A 13,373-nucleotide genomic window follows, 5' to 3' on the forward strand; every position below is an offset into this window, starting at 1 on the left:
AGTTCTGATGAAGGGTCATCGACCTGAAACATTAACTCTCTTTCTCTCTCTACAGATGCTGCCTGGCCTGCTGAGTATTTCCAGCATTTTCTGTTTTTATTTCAGATTTCCAGCATCCGCAGTATTTTGCTTTTGTACTTACAAAAGTTCCCTTTAATTTATTTTTGGGCACACAGCCCATTCAAAATACCACATGCCCGGTTTTCCCTATTTACAAGCCGGCTCACAGGCTGCGCGGGAGCTGCAGAGAGCTGGGGGCTGCTTAAAGAGAATGCTGCTTACAGCTTAGTTGCTGGTTTATTTCTTCTGGCTGTTGCTGCAAGTCTACACATTTTGGGTGCTTTCCATAGTTGTTTCAAGTTTCAAAACTCTGCAGGGAGGGTGTGGCAGGTGCTGAAGGACTTTTTCCTGACTTCAAGGCTTCTGCACAAACCAGTTGTTCTCAGACATGGGTGCAGTAGTGGGCCTTCCTCTTTACATTGAGCATGACAGGGAGAATGAGCAGAGGCCACACAAAATGCTGGAAGAGGAGGAGGAGGAGCAGGAGGACATGTCTGCCCAGGGTGCTCAGGGAGCAATTCTCCTACCTGAGCCTCAGCGAGGAACAATGTGTGAGACGTTTACGCTTCAGTAAGGATGTCTGCACTGAAATCTGCCACCTGCTGCAGCCACAACTCCAACCTCAGAGCAGGGTGAGGATCGCATTGCCAGTGGCTGTGAAGGTGGCCGTGGCGAGGAACATTTATGCATCGGGCTACTTCCAGGCTGGAGCTGGAGATATTAGCAACATCTTGCAGTTTGTAGTAGACTGCTGCATAAGGGAAGTCACTGAGGATCTCTATTCAAAGAGAAATAACTTCATTTTATTCACAGAGAGAAGCAGGCAGAATGAGCACGAGGGTTTCCTCGGACTGTAGGCTTCCCCATGGTGCAGGGTGCCATTGACTGCATGCACATTGCTTTGTGGGCGCTGCATGTCAACTCTGCCATGTACCTGAACCAAAAGGGATTCCACTCCCTCAACATGCGGCTGGTGTGTGACCCTAGGCAGTGAATCATGCAGGTCAATGCCCGGTATCCTGGCAGCAGTCATCATGCCTTCATTCTGTGGCAGTCCGCTGTGCCAGCTGCATTTCAGCTACCACGGCCAACCAAAGGGAAGCAACGATTCTGCTGCCTGTACTGCTTTGGAGGAGTCCTGCAGTACTCGGCTGAGTGGGTCTCATGATTTGGGGTAGTGTACTGCATGAGGGAACAGCCATCATGAGGGAACAGCCCTTGCCACCAGATATCAGGTGCGAAGCTCAGGAGCAGGGGCAAGGGAAGAGGAGGACAAGGAGGATGAGAAAGAGGAGGACGAGGAAGAGGAGGACAAGGAAGGGAGGCTGCAACCTAGACAGCCCATTTCTGCCTGGGCTGTGCATAAAGAACTAATTCAAGTGTGATACCAGTAGCCTCAACGCCAAATTCCCATTCACCAACAGGCCTACACTCCTCACTTTCCCTCTGTCACTGACAGTCACATCGTCGTCATGGCCCCAATTTAAAAAAAAGTCAACACAATATACACATTCCAATCCAAATTTATAAATTAAATCATGCCATATTGCATACAAAAATAAAGGAATCACTCTTGTGCATTCCTTAGTGCCTGTTGTCCATGTGCCTTTGTGTGTTCTAGTGCTCTTACAAGGAGTTACCTCAGTGGCTGCAGCATGGGCTGACCTCAATTTGAGGAGACTGCAGATGGCCTTGGAGGGTGACCTCGAGCAACTCTGGGCCCAGAAGGCCCGGCTTCAAACTGCACCATCTCGGCCTGGGCGGCAGCAGTCTGGGCTAACTGGCTGACAGGCAACAGCAAGGGCACTGGCAGAGTGGCAGTGGTGGGAACAGAAATGCTGTAATCCTGAGAGAGGACAGCAGGTTCATACTCCATGAAGCTGCTGATATTCTCCTGGGGTGGGGCCTCAGCAATCCTAGTAATCTGTTGGAGGACAGTTTGCTGGGCTGCTGTGACACCCTGGCAGCCCCTTTCAACAGTGGTAACCCAGCTTCCACTGCAGCACTCAGACGTTGGGTGGCTGCTGCTTGTGCCGCAATGGAAGCGCAGACATCGGCCATCAGACGCTGCATCATGGGTGGGTCCACAGGTGTGTTGATGGAGTTGGCCATCAGTTCCATGCTGGAAAGGATGGGCTCTAAGCTATGCGCAAAGCCCAGTGCCAATTTTATTGCCAGACTCCTCCATGCCCCTTGACATTGCACAGAGGCTTTCTGGTAGACTCCCCAGTGCTCCAAGCATTTCAGTTTGTAAACCCATCAGCCTTCTTTTGTAGCCTGCCCCATCAAAGTCCTCATCTGAGTCCTCTACAGCAGAACTCATGTGCGACCTCGCCCTCCGGTGACTTGGCACCTGCGCTATCCTTGCCCCCTGCCCTGGCTGCAGTGCACTTGTGCCTAATCTCCCCCTGTAAGCCACACTGCCTCCTGCGTGGCCTACCTCCCCCAATGCGTGGGCCATTCAAATTTGTGTGCATGCGCGATATCTACAATGTGAAAGATGGTGAGCGGCCTTTGCGGGACCTTGCAGATGACTGCACAGGCCATGCAGTTTAGCGGGAACATTGCTTGTGCCCAGTGTCTCATCACGTGCGAATCCCTCTCTATGCTATCCTCTAAGATACGCGCACTATCTGAGCTGGTGGCTGCGAGTCTGAAATCAAGTGGCGGTGCTGTGTCTTCATCATCAGTGTGTTCCTGCTCTTACACCATTCCCTGGCCAGGTTGCAGTTCTTGAGTATCTGAAATGTAAAAGGGTAGGGTTGTGGTGAGGGGAGAGGAGAAAGTAAGAACTGTGTGCTTACACCATCTACAGCTTGTAAATCTAAAGAGGGTTAGGGATGAGGGGGAAGTGGAATGTGAGAAAGAGGGTTAGGGATGAGGGGGAAGTGGAATGTGAGAAAGAGGGTTAGGGATGAGGGGGAAGTGGAATGTGAGAAAGAGGGTTAGGTATGAGGAAACCATCATTTTCAGTGGATTCAGCTCCGCCAGGGACCACGGCCTCAGCAATGGCCGTTCCAATAATGGCGAGCACCATCTCCTCCATGGTCAGCTGTGGCTCAGTGGGTAGCACCCTTGCCTCTGAGTGAGAAGACTGTGGGTTTAAGTCCCACTCCAGAGACTTGAGTACAAAAATCTAGGCTGACACTCCAGTGCAGTGCGGAGGGAGTGCTGCACTGTCGGAGTTGCTGTCTTTCGGATGAGATGTTAATCCGAGGCCCCGTCTGCTCTCTCAGGTGGACGTAAAATATCCCATGGCACTATTTTGAAGACGAGCAGGGGAGTTCTCCCCGGTGACCTGGGGTCAATCAACATCAATAAAAAAAATCCAGTCATTATCACATTGCTGTTTGTGGGAGCTTGCTGCGCACAAATTGACTGCTGTGTTTCCCACATTACAACAGTGACTACACTCCAAAAGTACTTCATTGGCTGTAAAGTGCCTTGGAAATTCTGAGGTCGTGAAAGGCGCTATAGAAATGCAAGTTTTTCTTTCTTTCTTTCATGTGGGTCAGATTGTGCAGGCATGCCTTTCCCCCTCCGGTTAGCTCCTGCTGCCTCCGGTTGTGCGCTACCTTGCCCTGCAAGAGAGAGGGAAGTGTGTCAGTGAGTGTGGTGCAATGTGTTTGGGTGATGTGGCTGTCATGGTTAAATAGCTGACAGTGTGTTCAAGCTGTAAGATGTGGGTGTGAGGCTTGCAACAATGCTAAGTGTGTGAGGTTGAGGTCAAGCTATGAACGTTAACTATGAGTCATGATTGATAGGGATTGTTGGTAGGTGAGTGCTGGGGTTGTGGTGCATTGAGCAGTGTCTGAGGCTAGTGGTGTAGTTGGTGGCATTTGAAGATGCATTCACTGACCTTGACCACTCACGTGAGGTCATTAAACCTTTTGTGGCACTGTATCCAGGTCCCCGGGACTTGACTCCTGGCATTGACATTCACGACTATTTGCTCTCACTGTCTTCTGAGCATGTGTCTGGAGAGACCCCTGCCACTCTGAGGTCAGATTCAGTTGCAGAACGACTCCCAGCACCTGCTCCAGCCAGAATGCACCTCCCCTTTAAGTGGTGCAGGCTAGCTTTAATTAGTGCAAATGATATTGGGCCCCCTGCTGTGTGTGCAGCCAATAAACAGCACAGGGAGCGCTGGCTGCACACAGCAATCATTACAATGAGCAGGCAGCACGCAGTTGGCATGCTGCTTGCATTACACTGAACGGGCATGGGTTAATCGCGCATCGTGATCCCCACACTTGTTTTCAGGAGCTAGCCAATTCAACCCCTGTAATTTACAATGAAATGTAGTTATATGAAATAGGTCATGGCCGAAATTTTTTTTCCTAATAATAAATCATGGCAGGAGCTTTAATTGGGAATTGATTATAATTTACATATATTTTGGGAGAATGTCTGGATCAGGAATGCAGAGATGCCTGAGTAATTCCAAACTCCAATCAATTAAATATAGCACCAAACTCTAATAACATTATTTAAAAAAAATATACAAAAATCAAAGAAACATTTAAGTGCTTGTTGAACTGTGTGTTGGAAAAAGGGTTAAACGTTTGTTGAATGGAACTCTGATGTAGATCCAACACAAAGTGGCAACCTTTACAAAACACACAAAACACAGCTGTCTCAGTTATGCTGTCTGCTCCTCATGACCCATAAACTCCGGTTCTACATATGCATCAAGTTAATCAGATGAAAAGCAATGACTGCCCCCATTACCACCCCGGTGTCATTGTAAAGCTGTGAAGGTGTTGTCACACTCTGAGTGCACACAGAGCTGGGAGCTGCTTTGATCTCCAGTTTTGCTGTTTATCTTCACTCCTTTCCAGTTTGATGAGCTTTTTAAACTGGGATACTCTTAAGGGAGGCCCCACACTGTTCTTACTCTCAGGGACAAGGCATTCTGATAAGAGAGGCTATGAAAAGGGTTTGAGCTTTCCAGCTGACGCTTGTGGACTGCAAAGTCTGAAGTGACCACGAGAGAAACTTCTCACTAGGACCCGACTGTGGTAAAGGTAAATAGAGTTTGAGTAACATTCACTAATAAAAGTTAGCCTTTACGTTGGGTGATTTAAAAGTATTCTGTATCACTGACATTGGGTCTAAAGTGAATAAGGAATCTAAGTAAGATCATGGGGTAAAGGAATTATGTTTTCTGAAACCAGTCTTAAATCCAGGGACCAATTGTGGTCTTTGTTAGTCAGTTAACATAATTGATAGAAATCCTTTCGAAGGACAAATCTCCTTTAACAAGTTAGAGTTACTTTCTAAATGAACTGAGAGAGAAGTGTCTATTCAACAGCATTTTTGGGGGCGTTTGTTCTAAAGGTATTTTTAAATAGCTACGCATTAGTGCTTATGTTGTTTTCAGTTAAAGTGTTAGATGTCTGTGCATAAAATAATTATACCGTACTTGATGTTATTACTGAGGAATTCAACCTTGTAGAGTTGTGATTGTTATATACAGTGCTATAATCAGTCTGATTTGGATAATTCTAAGCTTATATATTTATAGCTTCAGGTGTAAAGGAGGGCGACCAAGAGACAGCTGTATTTCAGCATTAGTACTGTCTGATATGTATTTTTCTGTGAGTAATTTTCTTGCCACCTGCAAGTCTTTTCTGTGCCACACACCACTTCCTGTCTAAGAGAACAATCAAATGAACCACTCACAGGCCTCTTATCAACTGCAAATTATAATGATTCACTTTGAGATGTGTGAGTGCGCCAAAGATTGGCATGCTCCCCTCACTACCTGCGATGAAACACCTTGCCTCCATTTGGTCTCTTTTCCAGACAGTCCAGCTGGTATCATGGGCTCGCTCCACTTAGAACTGGGGTGAGTAACGTATACCTCAACAATCTGTTCAAGTTAGCATTGGCACACCGTACAATTGGACCACCATCTTAGATTATATATAGGGCTAGAAATTCGCCTCGGGCGGTGGTGAAAAGCAGGCAGTATCAGATTGGCTGCCTGTTATACACAGCGTCTGATATTCCATTCTATTGCAGTCAATGCCAGGCACTGTGTATAACGGCGGCTGATCCGATAACGCCTGTTTTCAGTCACCGCCTAAGTTGAATTTCTAGGCCTTTGTATTTAGTAGTGACAAGTTTAGTGCGCAACTGGTTTTTCTTTTGATTCAGCATTTGGAATAGAAAGTGAATTTTCAGTGATCGAGTCACTGTTACAAAGTATAAATAGCATTGTTTTTACAGTGATCATTGTTGGATTAAATATTTCCCTTAGCTTAATAGGACAAGAGGAATTAATAATCTATTGGAAATATTGCACATTATAAAGAACGAAAAAAAGTGAAAACGAGTACAATTTATAGAAGCTTATCTACCATCTGATCAGCTTGGCCTGTCTCAACAGTGGAAGCCCATTGTCCCGAAAAAAAAATTGAATTAAAAAGGCAATGTTCACCCCCCATGGCTCAGTGAATTTATCTCGTGAGTAGCCAAGCCATATAGACCTAGACTGTCCCAGATTGGAATCCTGATATGTGCTAAGCTAGTTCAACTCAGTCAAGTTTGGTTGGCAAATTTAGAATTGCTCCCAGGTTAAGGAGAGGAAGAATTGGCCAGACTTTGGATTCCTGATTGTTATCCAATGACCCATTTGCAGGTACACAAGTGTAGATGTCTGGCGAGGACAGAATTTGATTTGGATGTGATTCCACCCATAATTGGATAGCCTGCTGCCGATCACTGCTAAGGCACTCGGATGGATAATAACCGCTTGGGCAAAAGACCAAGGGGTGCCATTGGAACTGTACTACAGTAAGGAGTCCATTTTGGGATATCAATGGAAGTTAGCAGGAGATTTGAGCTACAGAATTATTTATTGCCCTTGGACCCCCTGTTTTGAAAGGCAACCAACCTTCTTCTTCTTAGGCAGTCCCTCGGAACCGAGGATGACTTGCTTCCACATTAAAAATGAGTTCGCAGGTGACTGATTACTCCAATGCGGGATCTACAGTCTCTGTCACAGGTGGGGCAGATGGTGGTTGAAGGGGCGGGTGGGTGGGGTGCTTGGGTTGATGTGCGCTCCTTGCGCTGCCTGTGCCTGGCTTCCACTTGCTCCCGGCGAAGAGACTCGAGGCGTTCGGCGCCTTCCCGGATGCTTCTCCTTCACTTTGTGCGGTCTTGGGCCAGGGATTCCCAGGTGTCGGTGGAGATGTTACACTTTTTCAAGGAGGCTCTGAGGGTGTCCTTGAAGTGTTTCCTCTGCCCACCTGGGGCTCTCTTGCCGTGCCGGAGCTCCAAGTAGAGCACTTGTTTTGGGAGTCTCGTATCGGGCATGCGGACAATGTGAGCCATCCATCGGAGCAGATCAAGCGTGGTCAAAGCTTCAATGCTGGGGATTTTGGCCTGAGCAAGAACACTGATGTTGGTGCGCTTATCCTGCCAATGGATTTGCAGAATCTTGTGGAGGCAGCGTTGGTGGTACCTCTCCAGTGCTTTGAGGTGCCTGCTGTAGGAGGGCATCCTTTACCTGGTTTACGGTAATTTACCTGGTCAGGCAGCCTTTGCCACTGTACTGTGACCAATTCCAATCAGCGGTTTCGAATCGCTAAACCCCCCCCTCCAGTTCTGACTGGAGGAACTTATAATTAATGATATATTAAAAACGGACAAATGGTCTGGATGCAAGAAAGTCAATTTTATTAAAACTAAAGAAACTACACCACATGATCAAAGTAATCACGGTAAAATTGCTTAACAGGGGAAGGCAGATGGCAAAATGAGGGATAAATGGCTACAATGTTAATCTCACAATCTTAGCAACATTTCCCTTAAATTACCAGCCCTTTACTTCTCACTAGATTGTCTTGCTAATGGGTCAGAAGCTTTGCTCATCTGCAGCCCAAAGAGTAAAAGAGACAAAAAGGGGCGAGGACTTCCTGGGCTTAATCTTTATACCCTGGGAGTCCCTGCTGTTTTCACGCGAAAAGGTCCGTGCGCAATTTTGCGCCAAAAAGTCCGAATACACAAGAGAAGGGCTTTTAACCGCCTCCATTCATACATGGAGACATCACATAGTAGAGTCAATTTCAGTGAATGGATGTGGGTAAACAACCCATTGTGCTTACTGTCTGATGATTGGCTGATTCAAACGGGCTACTCCCTAGTGTAAACAAACAGTTTGTAGGTTACCGGACCCGCCCAATACCACAGGGTGACTGACAGCTCAGGCTCCATTCAAACTTACTACAGGGCAGCGCTGATCTTTTCATATGCTAACAGCCTGTCTGTCCTTTTCTGCTGCCTTTTAAAATTCTGTTTCCATGAGGTCTGTTCAGCCATTTTTATGCCCTGGGCAATTTAAACAGTCCAAAACTCAAGAGTACATCTTTTAATAAAATGTACAATCTTAAAGTGGGCGACTTTCACAAAGTTCTTTGATTCCAGTGTCCAAGTGCTGCCTAGCTTACGAGCTTTTTAACGCAGCCTTTTGCGGTTCTGGGTATGTTTTAAAACATTGTCCAACCCAGAGACAATTTAAATCACACAAGTCTTCGTCCACGATGTGGATTAATATTTCCTGATCTTCGGGGGCTATGGGGATTTTGCGACCCCTACATTCCCCCCTTGGATACTTCCAACTTGCTTGTTGTATCCTCTTGAAGAAGTGAGCAAAATTTTCTGACCCCCCACAAACAATCATCCCCTGTATTTACCTATAGCTACCTATCACTGATTCCCCGACCCGTCTATTCCCCTCAAATCCGAGAAAAACCGTGGTACGGTAGACATCTATAGATACATCAATTACAAAATGTTACAATAAGGGCCTTATACCCCTGCACCACTTGTTACATTATAACATATTACAAAATGTTGCAACCTTGGTTATACAATGTAATCAAAATGATCCCAAGCACAGAGAGGGTCCTACACCTCTGCACCGCTTGGAACTGTAAAACAAAATACAAAAATCTTCATTAAACATTTGAAACAAAATGCTGAAACATTTGAAACAAAATGCTGAAATAAACCCCGACCATCACATGCCAATGATGGGTCGTGAAATTCGAGTGGGTATTGCTCCTCCCATCCGGGCAGTAAATGTTCCTTCCACCCCCCCTTTAATGGTCTTAAACTTTTAAAACATACAGAATGGATTTTACAGAACAGTCTGATCCGCCAGCCTCGAGCCGTTCCCTTGTCCCTTTGTGGAGGCGGCGTACCCCTCATGTTTCACAAACAGAGACCGGGGAGTATGGGCTCGCGACTCCCAGTCCCTCCCCCTCCCGTCTTCCCTCGACTGGCTGTAGAAAATGAATGGGTGCCTGTATGGGTGCCTGTGTGGCGGCTCTCACTGGCCCCACACTCAAACTTGGATCCCAGATCTGGCCACCCACTCATCCTTCCCAGCCACACTTACACTCTAACTTTGCCCGTGGGCCCCGGGTGAGTTCCTCCCTTCCTCGAACGCACCCACACAAATCTTGGGTCTCCCCTTCCCCTTTACAATCTGTCCCAGGCCATCACCACCCACTCCCGGGGAACGTGTCCCTATCTGACAAGGCGCCCGCACTTCCCCACCATGACTCCTCAATAGCGAGGGCTCCCGCAAGTGAAAATTGGTCAGGATAGTGCTGGGTTGGGGCCGAGCCCCACCCAGCTGGGGCCACCTCTTCCACGTAGGATGAGTAGGCAGGTTCCTCCGGACCCTGTCCGATTTCTCCAGAAGGTCGCTGTGGGGTCTCCTGGATTTGTCCAGTGGCGAGGTGATCCCCAACATTCTGTATAACCATATCTTCATTCGATGCCTAGCTCGGGCTGAGCGAACAGGGCTGCTCCATTGTCCACTCTCCTGCAAAAGAACTTAAAAGGACATGCAGCCAGGTCTCTCACTGACCTGCTGCATTAGGTGGAGACATGGTCAGGTCCCTCGACCTCGGACCAAAATACAAGCATTTGGCATGCTTATAAACTGAAACTTTAAACTTAAACTCAAAACTACTAGTTACATTCTAAACTTAAAATGTAAACATCTTAAAAGCAAGCTATAAACATTGGTAACTTAACACAGAGCTATAATACAAATGCCGCCCATCTCCAGATGGCCAGGCTAATCTCTGGTGTCACTGTCGCAGATTACGGCTGCCTGCAGCGAAGCTGGACTGCCTCCTGCTTCTCGTCCCTGGCAACTTATGGCTGCTAGTTGGGGACCTCTGTGATCTGTTTCCTCCCGGGCTCGGGAGATTGCTCTTTGTGGCGGGTACTCTGGTGACCATCTTATCTTGGGCTTACGGACCCGCTGAGACCTTCTGAGGGGCGTCTCTGTGGGGGAAACTTTGGCTGATGGACCCTGAGCCTGGGTCACAGCCCTAGCTGGCTGGGAGCCTTCTCCCCCGATGCAAACAGCCCGCACTGTTTAATATACCTGGCAGCCTGCCAGTAATCCGGGTTTGTCTCCTTTTCCCTACCCACTCCTGTACTGGGGGCAGGTATCCCCTCACCACCCGCTGCTGGTGGCTGAAAATCTTCCTCTCCAGGTCCAAAACCTGGTACCAGCTCCTTCCATATGTCCACTGCAAGAGGAAATGCTATCCCTTCCTCCCCAGAGTCCCACACCATAGGGGGAACCACTCTAGAAGTGGGCTGGGAAGCTTGTCCCTTTAAACAGGCGACTGCGCCTGCGCTAACCTCCTCCCCGGAGTCCCACGGCAGAGGCTGTGGAACCTCTGTATTCAAACAGGCGACTGCGCCTGCGTGGGAAAACTGAAGAGGAGCCGCTGTGGGCACGGGCTGGGGAACTGCGCCTGCGCGAACCCAATGTTGGGAAACCTCTCCCCTCAGGCGCGCGACTGCGGCTGCGCAGGGAAACTGAAGAGGAGCAGCTGTGGTCACGGGCTGGGGAACTGCGCCTGCGCGAACAGGCCGTTCAAAAGACTGGGGATTTCCTGTCTCCAGACCGGCGACTACGTACGCGCGGGCAGTCTCTTCAAAGGGCAGCTCCTCCCTGGAGCCCCCCAAGCGATTTTCTGTGAATGAGCTCGCAGCAGCCTGCAGATTTCTACTCTCAGGCTACAGTTTCTCTGTTTCTGAACTAAATAACTGGTTCAAATTTAAACTTTGGCCAAAATTTAGGTCCCACTGGGGCGGGGAAGTGTCCCAATTGGTGGGCCGGACAATTTTTCCCTTGAAACAAGCCACAGCGCCTGTCTTTACAGCCTGTGAACTGAACTTGTATGGTCAGATTTATACAATTTACATTGGTTGGCGTGGAACCACTTTGTGCACCAGGGTAGTTTTACTGCATAGACCATGGGGCTGGCCCTATCAACTATACTATAGGGTCCCATGTAGAGTGGCTCTAAACTTCCCACCTGGGCATAGTTTCTTACCATCACTAGGTCTCCTATCTCCCACTGGTGGCTCTTGCTAGGCTCGAGCAGCAGCCGGTTATTCCGATGCTGCTTCCCCATGCTGTCTGCTGCCTGCCCATAAATTCATTTGAGGTGTTCTAGGAGGGTTCGGGTGAATTTATAATTGGGAATCGGTAACTCCTGGACCGCTTCCCTCCTTGCCTTATCTATGGCCCTCTCTCCTGTGCGGACAGTCAGACCCAGGAATTTAACTTCTTGCTGACCGATCTGTGCCTTTTGGGGTTGACTTTAAACCCCTTTCTCTGCAGCAGCTCCAGCAGCTCAGCCAGTAGTGGGCCATGTACCCCGACCGAGTTGGCAAATAAGAGCAGGTCATCCACATACTGCAGTAACTGAGTGGGCTGACTGAACTCTTTTAAACTATCCTTCATGCATTGGTGGAAGATGCTGGGGCTGTTGTGGAAACCCTGTGGCAGACAGTTCCAGGTATACTGCTGTCCCTTAAAGGTGAAGGCAAACTTTATTGGTCCTCCCATTTTAAAGAGATGGACCAGAACCCATTCGAAATGTCCAGCACCGTGAATGTGTTCGCGGATGCTGGAATACTGCTAATAAGATTAGCCACTGCTTCTACTGTGGGGGCACACGCGGGGATATTGCTGTTAAGCACCCGATAGTCCACTGTGGCTCTCCATGAATTGTCCGGTTTCCTAACCGGCCAAAGTGGAAAATTAACATGAGTGGCTGTGGGCCTCAACACTCCCTGTTTAACTAAGGTTCTGCCTCCTTGGGGAAATTGTACTGCTTCTGTGGTTGGGCCATGGGGTCCCCGTCTATTTTAACCTCAAACCCTGTGATCCTCCCGCAGTCATGTTTATGGGTGGCAAACGCTGTGAGGTTTGTCTGCACGACTGCCTGCAGTGCCTCCGGGACACCATTTACCATGAGCCCGAGGTTGTAACCTTCTTTGGGCTTCACAGTACACAACGTCCCCTTACCCTCCTTGCCCGGGATGACCACTACACCTTCTTCCCTGTCTGTGCTAGCCCCCCAAAGGCAATGATTGCGGAGATCCATGAGGATCCCATGGCTCACCATGAAGTCGGCCCCTAGGGCCCCCTTTCCTTCCTCCTTATTCCACTTTGCCAGGATGCACGTCCACTTAGTTTGGAGCATGCCCAGGCGGACTGAGAGGGGTCTGGAGTATACCACCTCCTGCTCCTGACCAGTGAATCCCGATAGTATGTATGGAACCCCGTTATACAGAGGTGAGGTGGTGGGATTATCCGTATGGATCACGGTGCATGATGCCCCCGTATCCAATAGATAAGTCCCTGTAACCTTCTCTACCTCCATCTGTACGAGCGGTCTCTTCCATTCATCGTACCGGAGATTACACAGACGGACAGGCTGCGCGGGCTCCAGTCATTGTGGGGAGGCAGAGGTGGGCGAGGGGGCTGCAGCACCACTGATGGCTGCTACCTTTCCCTGATTGGCCCTGAGGAAAGATTTTATCGACTCCATGACGGACTCGACTGTATCGGGAGGAGTTTCTGTCTCTGACTTCTGAGCTGGGGTTGCGGGAGTCCTGGCTTTATCGTCTCTCCCAGACTTTTCACAATCCCTGTGCCAGTGGCCATCCTCCCCGCACCTGTAACAAGTGACCTTGTTCTGGGAGGGACAGCTCCCCTCCTGGTGCCACTCTTTCTTGTATTGAGCCCCAGGTTTAACCTCGTGGACCTTACCCTTTTGCTGGGGGGTCCCACTTTTCCTACCGTTCCTATATGCTACCGTGAGCTGCTGGATCGCAGTCTCTTCAGTTGCTAGGGGGTCTCGGTGGTCAAACCAAGTATCAGCCTTTGCTTTTATCTGGGGCAGGCAATTGGACACCAGGCAACGAAGCCATTGGGTCCACTGCTGCTGGTTCGGGTGCACCCTATCTTGTCCCCCTGT

At 48.8% G+C, this 13,373-nt stretch overlaps 1 pseudogene; it reads right to left on the minus strand.

Moving 5' to 3' along the window:
* Positions 1–754: 754 nt before the first annotated feature.
* Positions 755–13,373, minus strand: part of LOC147124855 (uncharacterized) — a 117,654-nt pseudogene continuing 105,035 nt past the window's right edge.

The sequence above is a fragment of the Somniosus microcephalus genome, chromosome 1, assembly GCF_052327205.1.
Source record: "Somniosus microcephalus isolate GS21.2 chromosome 1, FLI_Smic_1.0, whole genome shotgun sequence".
Classification (NCBI taxonomy): Eukaryota; Metazoa; Chordata; class Chondrichthyes; order Squaliformes; family Somniosidae; genus Somniosus; species Somniosus microcephalus.